Genomic DNA, 18,735 nt, shown 5'->3' on the forward strand with positions numbered 1-18,735 from the left:
TGTTGATAGTGAATTATTTCAGATTATCAATAAGTTCTTGAAAAGTACTTTAAGTTAAAGTATGTATGAGAAAACTAGTCTTTGAATAGCGTGTTTCATTCAACAGCTTTTCTATATGTTGATCAGAGAGAAAAAAAATCTGACTAACATTGAAGAAAAGGATATTTTTCAGAAGTCTGTTGTCCTTCATCAAGTTTTTATCAGGAAACAAAACAAAAGGGATAGGTAATTATTGACAAGGCAAGTGAAAAAGCAGGGTAAGAAGCAGAACAGTGTTTCACTGAAGAGAGCTTATCCCAGAGAAATACTGTTTGGAGGCTTGGGCAGCCAAGAGAAGAGGATGGATATACATTTTTACCTTGTTATGTGGTTTCTTCTGTCAAATCCTCTCCAGCGTTCAAATGAAATTTCAAACACCATATACTTTTTTTATTTCTTTCCATCACTTGCCTTGACTCAGACACTGTGCCAACCATGAATCACAACTCTTGTTTCAGAAGTACTCAGTCGAACAGGGAAATATTTTTTCTGAATTCATTTTAGTAATGCAATAAGATGGTTGTTATATCTAAGGAAACACTGTAGAAAGTGCCGTGTTCCAAAGGAGAGAATTATATTGACTGTGGGGTAATTGTCATGGTAAGCACCGAAACAGTAGACAGTAATGAAAGTTAAGTCTTCAAGTATAAACTGGAGTTTGAAATACAGAAACAGAGAGCAAAGGGAAAAAAAGTGTATAGATCTGAAACAAAATGTATAGATTTGAAACAACATGAACTGTAAGAAGAATGACAAGAAGGAGGTCAGCGAGATCTGAGGACAGGTGTCAGAGTATAAGAATAGACATTTATATCAGGGCATGTAGATAATCTGCATGCCATGTTTTGAACCTCTCCTATCAGTAATGAGGTGCCACTCATATCAGTAAGGGTGAGGGTAGAGGAGGAATGCCATAGTCAAACTTATAAATATTGTTGATCATACCATCTTGGATTCCCCCACTGCAATTTGTTTAACTTATTTTAATAGCAATTATCATGTTGATTCTTGCATCTTAATCTTTTTTATTAATTTTTTGTTATCTTTATTTGTTTATTGGATAGAGGCAGCCAGAAAGCAAGAGGGAAGAGGGGGTTAGAGAGGAAGAGAGAGAGAGACAGACAGACAGACAGACAGACACCTGCTTCACCACTCGTGAAACTTTCCCCCTGCAGGTGGGGACCTGGACTCGAACCTGGGTCTTTGAGCATTGTAACATGTGTACTCAACCAGGTGTGCCACCACCCAGTCCCCATTTGAATCTTTTTAAAAATTTTGTTTTATTATTTTTATTTATTTATTGGATAGAGACTGCCAGAAAGCAAGAGGGAAGGGGGAGATAGAGAGATGGACAGAGAAATACTTACAGTCCTGCTTCACCACTCATGAAGCTTTCCCCCTGCAGGTGGGACCAAGGGTTTGAACCTGGGTCCTTAGGCATTGTAACATGTGCACTCTACCAGGTGCACAACTACCCAGCCCCTATTTGAGTCTTCTTTCATTATTATTGTTTTAACCTAAGCCCCCTCACCTTTCCAACTGAACTGTAATATCACTAAAAGAAAAGACTGTCTGGCTCATCTTTGCCCTCCTTGAAACTTCCCCTGTATGTAATGACAAATAGTTCACTGTAGTATGTTGTCCAACTGGTTTCCTGTTCAACTTATTTTTCTGGGAAAGTAGAATTGCAGGAAAGAAGAGTGGCTCTAAAATGGGTGAGGTACAGGAAGTCATGCCATTTATGGTGAATAAATTAGAACTCCTCAAATTCAAAGAAATTAGAAAAATAGTTGTGGCTTATGGAAGTTTTAAGGGGACATGACAAGACAAACTAGTAATGATGAAAATTATGAATAAAAAGATGAGAAAAAAAGAAGGAATCTCAGGAGAGTTCATATTCCTTAAGTAAAGGGAGAGGTGTCTGCCCACCAAAAACAATAAATAAAAAAGAAACAAGAAAGTAGAGGGGAAGCAAAAAGCTTTATTCTTGAAAATTGCACAATCTTTCCATTCCACTATCTAAAATGAAACATTACAGTGGTTTTGGCATTTAATTCACTTTGTCTTTACTCATTAAAGGTAGTGTAATTAATTATTTCTAGTGTATTTCATATTCTGTATCTATCAAACCAGCATAGAATCAGTGAAAGCACTGTTAAAAAATAAAACCCAGCATGAGCAATAATGGAGATGTTTGCAGTTATATTTCTCCTGATTATAACCTTCTAATTTCAGTGTGTTGATTGACATGGAAATCTCTGAAGCATAATTTCCCAGTGAGTTGGGGCCACCTGGAAAAACCTCCATTCTTCACTGAATAAGTATTTCCCCTAGATGTGTATATTCTAGTAGCAATAACTAGGTTGCCAATTGAACTTGGACCAGATATGCCGTAAAGCTATTATTTTCTTTTTCACTGTGCAAGCAGTTTTTAAGTTATACCTAATCCTGACAACTAGATCCCATCAGATGGGGCCTCCTTAAAACAGAAATATAAGTTAATAAGCAGGTGATTTAATCTGCCTCTGGCAAACACTCCCTTCTTTAAAAAAGTGGAAAATTGTTTCATCATTCAGAAGGATACGTTAAACTTCCTCATCTGATATTTTGGTGAAGTTCTATAATGTATCAAATTATGTTGTCTTTGCAATAAATGTTAATTAATATTGGAACTGTGATTTCTGATTCACAGATTTACTAGTCTGATACATTGGATAGGATTCTCAGTTGCAAAATCTACAATATAAAAATACTAAAGTGCGCAGTTAAAATTATGCACTCTTGAATCACTAGGTTTGACTGTTAATTCTTTCACATTTCCTGTCTCTGTTTCCTTCTTTCTCACTTTGGGATGACCATGAGAATTCCCAGTAAAATAATCTTTATAAAAGCTCTTGACAAAATACCTGCTGGCCTCATGGGAAGCAGTCTATTGTTAAGTCACTATCATTATCATAATCACCACTGTTAGTGTTTATGCATGTTCTATGAATTCATTAGCTGATGTTTATAGCAGTACCCGGAAAACTTTTCTGTAAGAGTCAAGATGAATATTTCAGGATTATTTTATTTCTTTTGCAGCCACTCAATTCCGACATTGTCTCACAAAAACATAGATAATCACATGTTCACATTCTGAATGTAGTCAGCGATTAAAATACTGTCTCTAATTTGATCACTTTGAGACCAGTGCATCCTATAGAGTGCACATGTTATCTATCATGTGCAAGGACCCCAGTCAAACCCCCAGTCCCCACCTGCAAGAGGGGACATGCCATGAGAGATGGAACAGTGCTGAAGGTATCCCCTCTTCTGTTTCTCTCTCGGCTTTCTGTCTCACCCTTCATAAAAATAAAAATGAAAAATGGAAAGATAATTAAAATACCCAATTCAGAAATTTCATTATCTTAATACTTCCATATTCCACATACATTTTTACTACATTCTTTTGTATTTTTTTATTTATAAAAAGGAAACATTGACAAAACCATAGGATAAGAGGGGTACAACTCCACACAGTTCCCACCACCAGATCTCCATATCCCATCCCATCCCGATAGCTTTCCTATTCTTTATCCCTCTGGAACTATGGACCCCAGGTCATTGTGGGATGCAGAAGGTTGAAGGTCTGGCTTCTGTAATTGCTTCCCAGCTGAACATGGGCCTTGACTGGTTGATCCATACTCCCAGCCTGCATCTCTCTTTCCCTAGTACCGTGGGGTTTCGGGGAAGCAGAGCTCCAGGACACATTGGTGTGGTTGTCTGTCCAGGGAAGTCTGGTCACCATCATGCTGGCATCTGGAACGTGGTGGCTGAAAAAAGAGTTAACATACAAAGGCAAAAATTGTTGAATAATCATGGATCTAAAGGCTGGAATAGTGAAGATGAAGAGTTGTGGGGGTCCTTCATTTTGTAGATAGCTAATAGGCCTATTTTAGTTATATTCCAAAAGGCCTCTGTCTATACTAGTTTTTGTTTTTTTCTGAGCCTGCAATCTGATATGCAGGTGGATCCAAGTTATTGTCTGGGGAGATGATATCATGGCTGGAAAAGGACCAGAAAGCTGGATCAGGGAAGAGAGTAGCTCCCTAATATGGGAAAGGTGTATAAGGTATAAATACTGTTGACTGCAAACTCCATTGATTTGATTTGGTCTGGGCCCCATATTCAGCTTAGGAGCCTATATGACTTCTGCATCCCTATAGATCTGAACTCACATTCTGTTGTCATGAGTAGGAACATTCCAAGCTGCCCCAGTATTGATCCATCGTCCTCAGGCATAACTAAGAGTATGTTGTTCATTCTTCCTTTGGAGGATGAAACATTCTCTACCATTGTTCATCCAAGTTGAGGGCAAGGTCCTATGGGGAGCCCACAAAGGGGTCTATTTTTTTGTTCCTGATAGAGATGACCTGTAACAATGGAGAGAGGGATTTATTCCAGGTCTAGGCCCATCATGTGTGTTTGGGAATCTCAGGACTCCCCAAATAGGGCCCCAGGTGATGGGGTGCCCTGATAGTGACTACAGAATCATCATTAAAGTATGCCAGTCTCTTGCCCTTATTCAGCTTTTGCAATCCTTGCTTTGATAAAGTTAGCTTTGGAGTGAGTGAGAGAACTGTAATAGGAAGTAGGTGAGAAGGGTTTCAAGTCTAATTAGATACCATTTCATTAGGAACTTTATACTGACTCACTGCAGACTATTGTGTACTTTTGCTTTCAGGTATATATTTTGCCCTAATTTGTGGATATATGTGAACATATGCTCTATCTCACGGGACCTGGTATATATGTAGGTTTTGGAACTTTGTTAGGGAGTGAGCCTCCTGGAATGGAATTAGAGAATCCTATGAAAGGAAAGGTCTCACCTGATCAATGAGGCTGAAAGGTTGACATTCCATGCCTGACATCTGGACACAGTCTGAAGTGAAGCATGCTGACGTGGTACTCGTTGCGTTGATTAGTTTGGGATCAGTGGATGCAATATCATTTGGTATCAACTGAGAGAAGCATGCAGGAAAGTGAACCCCACCCTACAGGTTCCAGGACTGGGGGAAATATAGGCTCTGTAGAGGAAGTGGGAGGTTCCTGCTGTCTTAGAGTTAAGAAAACAATAGAAAGTTACTGCTATAATCACATTATTTGGTAATTGGGCTAACTTTGAAAAATCCCTTTGTTATGATTTGCTGTATCATACACAACATCACCATAATTTATGTCCTTTGACATTATTTGTATATAGCTGTGCCACCGGTTGCTTCTGTTTTCCCTGGACTAAGCTTGTAAGAGAGTCAACATATCAAAGACTCAGCCTATGGTCTGTGCTTTAAAAAGTTTGAGACATACAATCAATTTTACCCTCTCATATTAATTAGTGATTTATCTGACTACAAATTAATAGGAATGTACATAAACACCATTCCCACCACCAAAAGACTGTGTCCCATCCCACCCACCAGCCACCCCCCAACATCCCAGGAAGCCGAACATCCACCCTCACCCTCACCCTCACCCCAGGGTTTTTATTAGGTGCCCTACTCCATCACTACATTCTTCTTTACTTTTATTTGTAAGATTTATTTCTTTTTTTTAAATTTTTTATTTAAGAAAGGATTAGTGAACAAAAGCATAAGGTAGGAGGGGTACAACTCCACACAATTCCCAACACCCAATCCCCATAACCCACCCCTCCCATGGTAGCTTTCCCATTCTCTATCCCTCTGGGAGCATGGACCCAGGGTCGTTGAGGGTTGCAGAAGGTAGAAGGTCTGGCTTCTGTAATTGCTTCCCCGCTGAACATGGGCGTTGACTGGTCGGTCCATACCCCCAGTCTGCCTCTCTCTTTCCCTAGTAGGGTGTGACTCTGGGGAAGCTGAGCTCCAGGACACATTGGTGGGGTCTTCAATCCAGGGAAGCATAGCCAGCATCCTGGTGGCATCTGGAACCTGGTGATTGAAAAGAGAGTTAACATATGAAGCCAAACAATTTGTTGAGCAATCATGGATCCCAAGCTTGGAATAGTGGAGAGGAAGTGTTAGGGAGGTACTCACTGCAAACTCTAGTGTAGTCCTGCTTTCAGGTATATATTTTGCAGTAGTTTATGGATACGTGTGCACATAAGCTCTCTCTCACAGAAACTGGTGTATATCTAGGTTATGGGACTTTGTTGGAAAGTGAACTACCTGAGATGAAATTAGAGTGTACTATTAAAGGAAAGGTCTCACCCAAGTAATGAAGCTGAAGGGTTGTCATTCCACACGTGAAGTCTCTGGATACATTCTGAGGTGAAGCATGTTGAGGTAGCAATCGTTGCTTTGGTTAGGTTGTGATCGGCAGATGCAATGTTATTTGGTTTGGATTGGGAGATGCATACGGGAAAGTGGGCCCTATCCAAGGGTTCCAGGACTGGGGGAAGTAGGGGCTCTATAGTGAAGATGTGAGGTTCCTGCTGTCTTAGGGTTCAAAAAGACAATTGATAGTTAATATTATCATCACATTATTTGTTAATTGGGTTAACTTTGAAAAGTCCCTTTGTTATGGTTTGCTGGACAGTACCCAGTATCTTGTATATAGCTGTGCTATTGGAAGCTTCTAATCTACTTGGTCTAGGCTTTTGAGAGAGTCCGCATATCAAATACATAGCCTATATATTAAAAAGATTCAGTTTGTCTTTTGAGAAACTTTGAGACATACAATTGATTTCCCCCTCTCATTTTAACTAGCTCCTGATTTATATGTCTACATTTTGCTAGGAGTGTACATAAACACCATTCCCACCACCAAAGGACTGTGACCCATCCCTCCCACCCACTCCCACCCCCCACTGGCCCAGGAAGCTACATGCCTACCCCTCACCACTGGGTTTTTACTTTGGTGCCCTACTTACAATTTGATCAGGTCCTGATTTTAGTTTCCCTTTCAGATCTTCTTAGTCAGCTTCTGTTGATGAGTGGGATCATCCCATACTCATCTTTATCTTTCTGACTTAGTTCACTTAACATAATTCCTTCTAGCTCTGTCCAAGATGGGTCAGAGAAGGTGGGTTCATTGTTCTTGATAGCTGCATAGTATTCCATTGTGTATATATACCACAGCTTTCTCAGCCACTCATCTGGTGTTGGGCACCTGGGTTGCTTCCAGGTTTTAGCTATTATGAATTGTGCTGCTATGAACATAGGAGTACACACCTCTTTTTGGTTGGGTGTTATGGTGTCCTTGGGGTATAACCCCAGGAGAGGAATTATTGGGTCATATGGAAGGTCCATGTCTAGCCTTCTGAGAGTTTTCCAGACTGCTCTCCACAGAGGCTGTACCAATTTACATTCCCACCAGCAATGTAAAAGGGTTCCTCTGTCCCCACATCCTCTCCAGCATTTGTTGCTGCTGTCCTTTTTGATGTATGCCATTCTTACAGGAGTGAGGTGGTATCTTAGTGTTGTCTTGATTTGCATTTCTCTGACGATCAGTGACCTAGAGCAGTTTTTCATATGTTTATTAGCCTTTTGGATCTCCTCTGTGATGAATGTTTTGTTCATTTCCTCTGCCCATTTTTGGATGGGGTCATTTGCTTTTTTGGTGCTAAGTTTGCTGAGCTCTTTATATATTTTGGTGATTAGTTTCTTGTCTGATGTATGGCATGTGAAGATCTTCTCCCATTCTGTGAGGGGTCTCTCTGTTTGTTTAATAGTTTCTTTGGAAGTGCAGAAGCTTTTCAATTTGATGTAGTCCCATTGGTTTGTTTCTGCTTTGGTCTTCCTTGCAATTGAGTTTGATTCATCAAAGATGTCCTTGAGGTGTATGTGGGAAAGTGTTTTACCAATGTTTTCCTCTAAGTATTTGATTGTTTCTGGTCTGACATCTAGGTCATTGATCCATTTGGAGTTGATTTTTGTTTCTGGTGAGATAAAGTGGTTCAATTTCATTCTTCTGCATGTTTCAACCCAGTTTTCCCAGCACCATTTATTAAAGAGAGCCTCCTTTTTCCATTTAACCCTTTGGGCCCCCTTATCAAAGATTAGATGCCCATAGGTGTTGGGATTTACTTCTGGGCTTTCAATTCTGTTCCACTGGTCTGTATGCCTATTTTTGTTCCAGTACCATGCTGTTTTGATGATGATGGCTTTATAATATAGTTTAAGGTCTGGGAGTGTGATGCCTCCATTTCTGTTTCTTTTCCTTAAGATGGTTTTGGCAATTCTAGGTGTTTTCAGGTTCCAGATAAATGATTGTAGTGTTTGTTCTATTCTCTTAAAGAAGCCTGGTGGAACTTTGATGGGTATTGCATTAAATTTGTATATGGCTCTGGGGAGAATATTCATTTTGATGATATTTATTCTTCCAATCCATGAGCATGGGATATCTTTCCATTTCTTGGTATCAGTTTCTATCTCCTTGAGTAGCGACTCATGGTTTTCAGAATACAAGTCTTTCACTTCTTTGGTCAACTTTATTCCTAGGTATTTGATTGATTTTGCTGAAACAGTAAATGGGAGTGATTTCTGGATGTCTTCTTCTTCAGATTTAGTGTTTGCATAAAGAAATGCCACTGATTTTTGTACATTGATTTTGTAGCCTGATACCTTGCTATATTGCCTAACAACTTCCAGTAATTTTCTACTGGATTCTTTAGTTCTTTCTATGTATACTATCATATCATCTGCAAATAGTGAGAGCTTGACTTTTTCCCTTCCAATCTGTATCCCTTTGATTTCTTTCTCTTGCCTGATTGCTATGGCAAGAACTTCCAATACTATGTTGAAGAGTAACGGTGACAGTGGACAGCCCTGTCTAGTCCCCGATCTGAGGGGGAATGCTTTCAGCTTCTGTCCATTGAGTATGATGTTGGCTGTAGGTTTGCTATATATAGACTCCACTATCTTGAGGAATTTCCCATCTATTCCCATTTTCTGTAGAGTTTTGAGCATGAATGGGTGTTGGATTTTGTCAAAGGCTTTCTCTGCATCTATTGAGATAATCATGTGGTTTTTGGCTTTGCTTTTATTGATGTGATGAATGACATTGATTGATTTACGGATGTTGAACCAGCCTTGCATTCCTGGTATGAATCCCACTTGGTCATGATGAACAATCTTTTTGATGTGTTGCTGTATCCGGTTGGCCATGATCTTGTTTAATATTTTGGCATCTATGTTCATCAGAGATATTGGTCTGTAGTTTTCCTTTTTTGTTCTGTCCCTATCAGCTTTTGGTATAAGGGTGATGTTGGCTTCATAAAAGGTGGAAGGGAGTATTCCTGTTTCTTCAATCTTATGGAATAGCTTAAGAAGTATGGGTATTAACTGTTTCCTGAAAGTTTTGTAGAATTCATTTGTGAAGCCATCTGGTCCAGGACTTTTGTTGTTGGGGAGATTCTTAATAACGGTTTCAATTTCTTTGTCTTTGATTGGTGCATTTAGATTTTGTAGTTCTTCTTGGTTCAGTTTTGGAAGTGCATAGGTTTCTAGGAATTGTTCCATTTCTTCCAGATTCTCTAGCTTGGTGGCATATAGTTCTTTATAGAAGTTTCGCAGAATTCTCTGGATTTCTGTGGTGTCAGTTGTGATATCTCCTCCATCGTTTACAATTCTATTAATTTGAGTCTTCTCTCTTTTTTGTTTGGTGAGTCTGGCTAGGGGTTTGTCAATTTTGTTTACTCTTTCAAAGAACCAACATTTGGCTTCATTGATCTTTTGTATGGTTCTTTTATTTTCGATGTTGTTTATTTCTGCTCTAACTTTAGTGATTTCTGTCCTTCTGGTTGCTTTAGGGTTCCTTTGTTCCTCTTCCTCTAAGTCCTTGAGGTGTGTAGTAAGGTCGTTCATTTGGGCTTCTTCTTGGTGTTTAATATGTGATTGTATAGCTATAAGTTTCCCTCTCAGTACTGCTTTCGCTGTGTCCCAAATATTTTGATAGGTTGTGTCTTCATTTTCATTAGTTTCCAGGAACATTTGAATTTCCTGTTTGAGTGAGTCTCTGACCCAGTGGTTCTTAAGGAGCATGTTGTTTAGTTTCCAAATTCTATGTCTTTTAATAATTTTCTGTTTGTTGTTAAAAGTTAGTTTTACTCCACTGTGGTCTGAGAAGATACTTGGGATGATTTCAATGCTCTTGAATTTATTGATGCTGTCTTTGTGGCCTAACATGTGGTCTATCCTTGAGTATGTGTTGTGTGGATTTGAAAAGAAGGTGTATTCCAGTTTTTTGGGGTGGAGGAGTCTGAAAATGTCCAAGAGGTCTAGTCTGTCAATCTCTTCATTCAATTCTCTTGTATCTTTATTGGTTCTCTGCTTTGTTGATCTGTCTAAGTGTGAGAGTGGGGTATTGAAGTCTCCCACTATTATTGTATTACTATTGATGTATTTTTGAAATTCTTTCAATAGGTGTTTAATGTATTTAGATGGTCCCTCATTGGGTGCATAGATGTTAATAATTGTTAAGTCTTCTTGACTGATTGATCCTCTAATCATTATGTAATGTCCTTGCCTATCTTTTATTGCTTTATTTAATTTAAAATCTATCGTGTCTGAAATGAGAATGGCTGTTCCTGCCCTTTTTTGTGGACCGTTAGCCTGTATGATAGTTTTCCATCCTTTCACTTTAAGTCTGTGTTTATCTTGTTGTGACAGATGGGATTCTTGCAAGCAGCATATGGTTGGGTTATGTTTTCTGATCCATCTCCCCACCCTATGCCTTTTGATGGGTGAGTTTGAGCCATTGACATTTATTGATATTATGGATTTAATGTATTGTAGTGCCATTGTTCTAAAAAACGATTTGTTTACTCTGATATATTACAAGTATTATAGTGATGTTCTTGTTTATAAGAGGTCTTTTAGTACCTCTTTCAGGGCTGGCTTGGTGATAGTTGCCTCCTTTAACTGTTGTTTGTCTAAGAAGGTTTTGATCCCTCCATCTAGCTTGAATGAAAGTCTAGCAGGATATATTATCCTTGGTTGAAACCCTTTTTCATTCAGGGCTCGATAGATATCTTGCCACTCCCTTCTGGCTTTTAGAGTTTGAGTTGAGAAATCTGCAGAAAGTCTTATGGGTTTTCCCCTGTATGTGACTTTTTGTTTCTCTCTCGCAGCCTTTAGGATCCTTTCTTTATCCTTACTTCTTCTCATTGTGACTATGATGTGTATTGGTGTTTTCAGGTCTGGGTTGATTCTGTTTGGTACTCTCTGGGCCTCTTGCACCTTGATATCCTTGCTGTTATTCAGGTCTGGGAAATTTTCTTGTATTATTTCCTCTAGAATGTTTGCTTCCCCTTCCTCTCTTTCTTCCTCTGGCAGGCCAATTATACGAATGTTACTTCTTTTGAGATCATCCCATATGTCTCTGTTGTTGTTTTCAGTGTCTCTCAATCTCTTTTTAAGCTCTTTCACCTCTTTCTTAGTTTTCTCTAACTCATCCTCTGTCTGACTAATTCTGTTTTCTGCTTCTGTTAGTCTGCTTTCCCTTGCCTCAGCTTCTTTCTTCATTACAGCTATTTCAGCTTTCAGTTCTCTAATTGTCTCAAGATAATCAGTATTTTCCTGGGGGGTCTCAACTGTTGTTTCCCTAATACTGCCATTCCTTTCCTCCAATGTTGTTTTCATTTCTGTGATTAATAAGTTTATTATTGCTTGCATACTTTTCTTATCTATGGTTACTTCTGACTGATTTGTGGTTTCTTCTGCGCTCTTGTCTTCATTCATTGGGGTAGCAGTTTTATTTGTTTTTAATCTACCCATTTTTTTTTATTTATGTGTTTCTCTCTCTTTTTTTTTTAATGCTCTGTTGTTCCTCAGTTGTTGTGATTTGAGCACAAGTAACACTGTACTAAATACCTTTATGACAATTGCACTCACCAACCTCCGGAATTACAGTAGCAACTGAAGTAAATATTAAAGGAGTTTAATCGTTACCAGTTAGCCAAAAAATTTCTCCAGTCCGTGAAAAAATAGTAACCAAATCCCAGTGAAGAAAGAGAAAAGAAAGAGAGGATAGCAAGAATAGACAGTTATGCAAATCTACTATCCAGTGTATATTCTAGGGGTAACAAGAGTGTAAAGGGAACTAGAGCAGAGATACACACATAGAGAGTCCACTCTGGGTCAGATTTCTTCTCCAAAGTAATTCACAAATTCAGAAAGGCAAAGAAGAAAGAAGTGTATGACAAGATAAAAAAAAAATAAAAAATAAATAAAAAAAGAGATAGAGAGAGATAAGAGAGAGAAAAGGGAGAAGATAAGAAGAAGGGTTGTAATTAAAGAGCAATGCGAGGAACTTCCCAAATGTGTATCAGTGAGTTTAAAAAAAAAAAAAAAAAAAAAAACCCTTTTGGTGGTATGGGGTATCCTGCTAGTAGCTGGTCCCAGGCACTGCTTATGGGGGGGGGGGACGGCGGGAAGGATGTATGCTTGAAAATTAAAAGGAAGAAAAAAGAATTTTTTTCCCCTATTCTAATTCTTAACCCAAATTAAGTTATAGACACATCCTTGGTATGACCGCTATGGCCCCTTATTGGCTGGCCTGCTAAAGGCAGAAAATCCTATTGTTTACACGAGATGTGTCCGGAGCTCCAAGGCTAGCCGCTTCTCAGTCCGCCATCTTCCGGGAAACCCCTCCCTCCAGACTTTTTAAAAGGATTTCTCAAAAATGAAAACTAGCTCCAAATCCTTTGATCCAATGAGAGCTATACTCAAGAAGTCTTTGGATCTGTTCTCAGGGGCGCGGTGGACCCTGCAGACTCCCAAGAGAAAGCCCCCGAGCTAAAGTGCTCTCTCCGGTTCCTCTGCCCGCCGCGCTCTGCAACCTGCGGAGGAGCCGCCTTCCTGGGCAGGCGGAGGACAATGCCCGGCGCACTCGCCTTGCCCGGCGCCCTGGGAATTCTGGAGCCCCGCTAGTCCGTGTCACCTTTACTCTAATTCTTAACCCAAATTAAATTGTACTCACTTTTTGGTGTCATCCCTTATTAATTGGCCTGCTAAAGGCAGAAAATCCTACCGTTGTCGACGATGCGGTCAGAGCGCTCGCTGTCAGAGACTTCTCAGTCCACCATCTTCCTCTCCCAGATTTATTTCTTAAAAGAAATATTTACTTATTAATGAGAGAGAAAGAACCAGAATGTGGAGAATCTCACAGTGAAGAATATCAAATTGAGTCATATTTCAAGAAAATTTCTGGAATACAAGTACAACATTCAACTGATGAAGATTTTGAAGGTTAATGTTAAAGCTTTAGAATCTCTGGCTACATATCTTCCCTTCAATTAACAGATTCTATAGTCAGTCAATCACCGCATCCTATCTAGACATTTAAGACAGATTTTTGGTACCCCTCTCAACACTTGCATGATGTTTTTTGAAATTCCAGCCACCAAAGGAGGCAAAATATCACCTTTCAGCCATGTAAAGAAAAAATACTTCACTTACTGAATAAGAACAAAACCTCTCATCAGTCTAAGCAGTAGCCCAGGAAAACTGCTTCTAAAAAAGCTGTCCAATTCTGCCCTCATGAGACACATATATCTTCTGGAGTATGAACATCTCAGAAGGGCCAGGCAGTGGCACACGTGGTTGAGTGCACACGTTACAGTGTGCAAGGATCTAGTTTCAAGCCCCTGTCCCCACCTGTAGGGGAAAAGCTTCACAAGTGGTGAAGCAGAGCTGCAGGTGTCTCTGTCTCTCTCCTTCTTTATCTGTCCCCCCTCCCTTCTCTAATTCTCAGTCTCTATCCCATAATAAATAAAAATAACTTTTAAAAAAAGAGAGAGATAATGAACATTTTACCAAGTTTTCTCCAGACGTAACTTGTGAACTTCAGCTTTACTATATTCAGCAAGTTCTTCTCATTGGTATCTAGACTATCTGAGGCAAGGATAACTTCTAACATTTCCTAGACCTTTCCTCTTTCATTCTGTACACAATATACAGGAAAAGAGTAGCATATTCCAGGTAACAAGAGAATTATTGCTTCACAATTTTTAGTTCAAAATATAGTGTTATTTAAATTGTGTTTCAATTATGTTGCAGATAACAAAACATTTATTTAATGTTGGTGACATTCACATACAAATATTCAATGCAAGGCACATAGTTCTCCTGCATGTTCTTGGAAATTAGATAACACTACTATAGCAACCATATTATTTTCATTTCCCCTTGATAATCTATCAACTTTTTGTGTATTATTCATTTAAGATATCCTCCACCACTCCCAGATTTACCACCTGCACAACTTTTAACTCTACTGTAAATATTTTGTCATCAGTCTAGATCAAGTATTAGAAACTTGAGCTTCTGGGTCAAATCCATCCCACTGCCTATTCTTGTGTAGGTGGCCTGCAAATGAGTATCTTTTTATTTTGCGATTTATATTCTTCTAAAAATCAAATTTAAGGAGGCCAGAAGATCAGACATTTGGTCGGGTTCATGTCTGGTCTCTAGCACAGCCTGGGCTCTAGCTCTAGTACTACATGTAACTGCTATGTCACTGAACACTCCTGTGCTGGGGTTTGCCTGTCTATTTGTCTGTCTCTCTAAAGTAGAGAAGAATATAAAAGTTGACCTGAAAGTAGTGAAACTGTGTATGTATGAGGCCTCATTCCACCAAAAAAAAAAAAAAATCAAATTTGAAGAAATGACATTTTAAGTATTAAATAAAATTTAAATATTAGGGTCAGAAAGATAGTTCTTCATGTAGGGTGCATGCTTTGCCATGCACATGGCCTGGGTTTGAGCCCCGCCATCACGAGATGTGTTATGTACTAGAGAAAGCTCTGTTGTTATGAAATCTCTCTCTCCCTTCTCTCTCTCTCTCTCTCTTTCTCTCTCCTCTTCTCTTCTTCCTCTCCCTCTCCCCCCCCCTTCTAGATGAAAAAGCAGCCCAGAGCAGTGAAACTCTTATTGCTCAAGACTCTAGCTCTGAAAAAAAAAAAATCTAGCATCGGGGGCCGGATGGTGGTGCACCTGGTTGAGTACACATGTTACAGTGTGCAAGGACCTGGGTTCAAGCCCCCAGTCCTCACCTGCAGGGGGAAAGCTTCACAAGTGGTGAAGCAGTGCTGCAGGTGTCTCTCTGTCTCTCACCCTCTCTATCCCTCCCTTCCCTCTCAATTTCTGACTCTCTATTCAATCAATAAATAAATATAATTAAAAAATTAAAAATTCTAGCATCAGGTACATAAATAAGGAATTCTTGTAAACAACCATACTCATATATTCTCTATGAATGGTTCTCTAGTATAATGGCAGAGCCAAGTAATTGCAACAGAAACAGTATAGCCTATAATCAAAAATATTTACTATCTGGCCCTTTATGGAGAAGTTTGTCACTTCTTGGTCTAGAGCACAATTGAACTTTAGCACCTGGAACCTAGTTAGTAATTATAAACTGTTGTGTTATTACCTGTTGAACGAATATGGGCGAACCTTATAGCACATTAAGAAAAGGATGAAATAGTAAGCCTTCAAATATTTCATTGAAAACTTGAAACAAATGAAAGTTGGAATCAAAATGTATTGTGTGTCTTAGGGTGAGATGAGCAGAATTATACTTGATTAAATAAAGAGCTACTAATTTACAACATTATTGAAGCTAGAACTTCAATAAGGGGTGTACTGGGTGGGATCTTAGGTAATTCCATACCAAGCAACTTCCCCATATTCTGTTATGTAAGTAGATAACCATAAAAAATGCCACAGTCTAAAAGACATCATTAAATGTGAAAAATTAATACTAAAATTAAGAAGATAGTTGCTGGAAGTATGACTCAGTAGTAAAGTGCAGGTTTGGTATTCTTGAGGCTCCCAGTTCAGTTCTAAGAAGTGAGTTTGCCAGAGCTCAGCAGTTCTGACACCTTTCTCATAAAAGTAACATATATATTTATATATATAATTACATACATTTAATAAACAATGTATATGAGATATGCATTATACATCAATTAAATCAAATGCTCTAGTACCTCTCATAAAATTAAGAAATATTTATATGTGTGTAAATATATTTAACAAAAATTTAAAAATACAAATATTGAAATATTAGTATACTACAAAAAATATTCTAATACATTTTAAATTGTAAGGATTGGTTGCTTATTTTTCTTTTTTTGTCTTTTTTTTAATTTATTTTTTATTTAAGAAAGGATAAATTAACAAAACCATAGGGTAGGAGGGGTACAACTCCACACAATTCCCACCACCCAATCTCCATATCCCATCCCCTCCCCTGATAGCTTTCCCATTATCTATCACTCTGGGAGCATGGACCCAGGGTCATTGTGGGTTGCAGAGGGTGGAAGGTCTGGCTTCTGTAATTGCTTCCCAGCTGAACATGGGAGTTGACTGGTCGATCCATAATCCCAGTCTGCCTCTCTCTTTCCCTAGTAGGGTGGGTCTCCGGGGAAGCGGATGGTTGCTTATTTTTCAATGGAGAAATGAAACCAAGCTGGCAACTAGTTTTTAAATACACTAAATAAATTCAGAAGTCCAAGGCAGCTAAACTTATCACATAGGTATGAAAGCAAACTGTCAATCAACTAATTTTCTCTTTTGCGGCAAAACTGCTTTACGACCAATTAGGCAAGGAAAAGAAAGGCTTACGGCTTGGCACAAAAAATTGTTTGCAGTGAACCTACAAGGCACGGTAAGATAAATCCTCATTTAAGATCCTCAGTAGTTTACTGGCGATTGTAACTTTAGCTGAAATTACATTTAGGAAAAGCAATTCCTAGACCATGGAGATACCACAATGGTTATGTGAAAAACATCCATGCCGGAAGCTCTGGTTTATGGTAGTGCTAGCTACTGAATTTGAGAAATCAATGCCTCTTGAGGCCTGGTGGTGGCGCACAGGTTTAAGCACACAGAATTCTAAACTCCAGGACACCCTCAAGAATCCGGGTTCGAGCTTCTGGCTCGCCACCTGAAGAGGGTCACTTCATGAGTGGTGATTCAGGTCTGTGTCTTTTTCTTTCTCTCACTAATTCCCCTTCCCTCACAAACCAATGCCTCAGGCATGAAGTCTAAATAACCTTTATACAACCTCCCTAATCCATAAGGTCTGTCTGTCTTTCTTTCTTTCTTTCTTTCTTTGCCTCCAGGGTTATTGCTGGGGCTCAGTGCCTGCACTACAAATCCACTGCTCCTCAAAGCCATTTTTCCCCATTTGTTGCCCTTGTTGTTGGATAGGACAGAGAGAAATGGAGAGAGGAGGGGAAGGCAGAGGGGGAGAGAAAGACACCTGCAGACCTGCTTCACCGCTGGTGAAGAGACACCCCCCCCCCTCAGGTGGGGAGCTGGGGAATGGAACCAGGATAAGTACACTGGTCCTTGTGCTTCGGGCCATGTGTGCTTAACCCACTGTGGTACCCTCTCGCGCACCTCCCCCCCCCCCATAATGTCTTTCATTTAACATAGGTGAGAGACCGGATTTTTTTTTTCCCTCATCAACCATGAAACCAATTTTACGACAGGCCAAATACTTTAAACAAAGGTTAATTACTATGTCATATTTTTGGTCACAGAATCATCACATGTCTAAATAAAGACTCAGAAATAGGGATTCAAGCCCCCAGTCTGGTGGAAGAAGCTTCACAAGTGATGAAGCAGTGCTTCAGGTGTCTATTCCATTCTCCCTACCTCCACCATCCCTTTTAACTTCTGTATGTCCTACCTAAAAAAATGAGTAAATAAAATAAAACAAGAAGGAGGAGGAGAAGGAAGGAAGGAAGGGAGGGAGGAAGAAAAGAAGAAAGGAAGAAAGAATAGAAAAGAAAAGGCCATGCACCTGGTTAAGCACTCACATTACAGTGCTCAAGGATGCAGGTTCAAGTCTCTGGTCCCCACCTGCAAGGGGGAAATCTTCACCAGTGGTGAAGCAGGACTGAAGGTATCTTTTTGTCTCTCTCTCTCTCTCCCTCTTTATCTCCCCCTTCTCTCTCAATTTCTCTCTGTCTCTATCCAATAATAAATTAAAAAGTATTAAAAGAGAAAAGAAAAAAGAAAAGCTTCCAGGAGTTGTGATTTTGTCATGCAGACAGTATGAAGCCCCAACATTAATCCAAGTGGCAATTAAAAAACAAACTAGGGACTGGGGAGATAGCATAATGGTTATGCAAACAGATTCTCATGCCTGAGGCTCCCAGGTTCAATCCCGCACACTACTATAAGCCAGAGCTGAGCAGTGTTCTGGTGTTTCTCTCTGTGTCTTTCTCTGCATCTCTCTCAAAAATAAAATAAATAAATAAAATATTAAAAAAGACTAACTTCCAATATTCGTTCAATTCATTCATTCACTCATTCACTCACTTACTTATATTCCAAACCACTTATTCCGGTGAAACTTATAGTAGCATGTCAGGGTGCCAAGTGGGCACAGTTTAAAAGCTTGTCATCTCCACACACACTCAGGCTCACATTCACATATTTGGAGTGTGAGAAAATTGGAGTACCTAAGAGAAAACCCTTGAAAACATGAGAATGTGCAAACTCCAGAGAGACTGGGGACCAGGTTTATTTATTTGTTTTCTCATAACGCTATAACAAAAAGGTGTTGGATGGAAAGACATTACTTAAAGACTTCCTGTATTTCAGGGCTGCCCTGAAAAATGAAGAATGTCTTACTAGTCCCATAATATGTATTGTGGAATTACCTTCTTGAATTATTTACTGCTGGTTATTAAGATATTTGATATTACCTCAAAGGGAAAAT

At 39.2% G+C, this 18,735-nt stretch overlaps 1 protein-coding gene across 3 annotated transcripts in view; it reads left to right on the forward strand.

Annotated features, from left to right (window-relative positions):
* The window catches only part of PALLD (palladin, cytoskeletal associated protein), an 811,300-nt gene that overhangs the window by 9,140 nt on the left and 783,425 nt on the right, over positions 1-18,735 (forward strand). The gene's annotated exons all lie outside the window — the stretch shown is intronic.

Source organism: Erinaceus europaeus, chromosome 2 (genome assembly GCF_950295315.1).
Source record: "Erinaceus europaeus chromosome 2, mEriEur2.1, whole genome shotgun sequence".
Taxonomy (NCBI): domain Eukaryota; kingdom Metazoa; phylum Chordata; class Mammalia; order Eulipotyphla; family Erinaceidae; genus Erinaceus; species Erinaceus europaeus.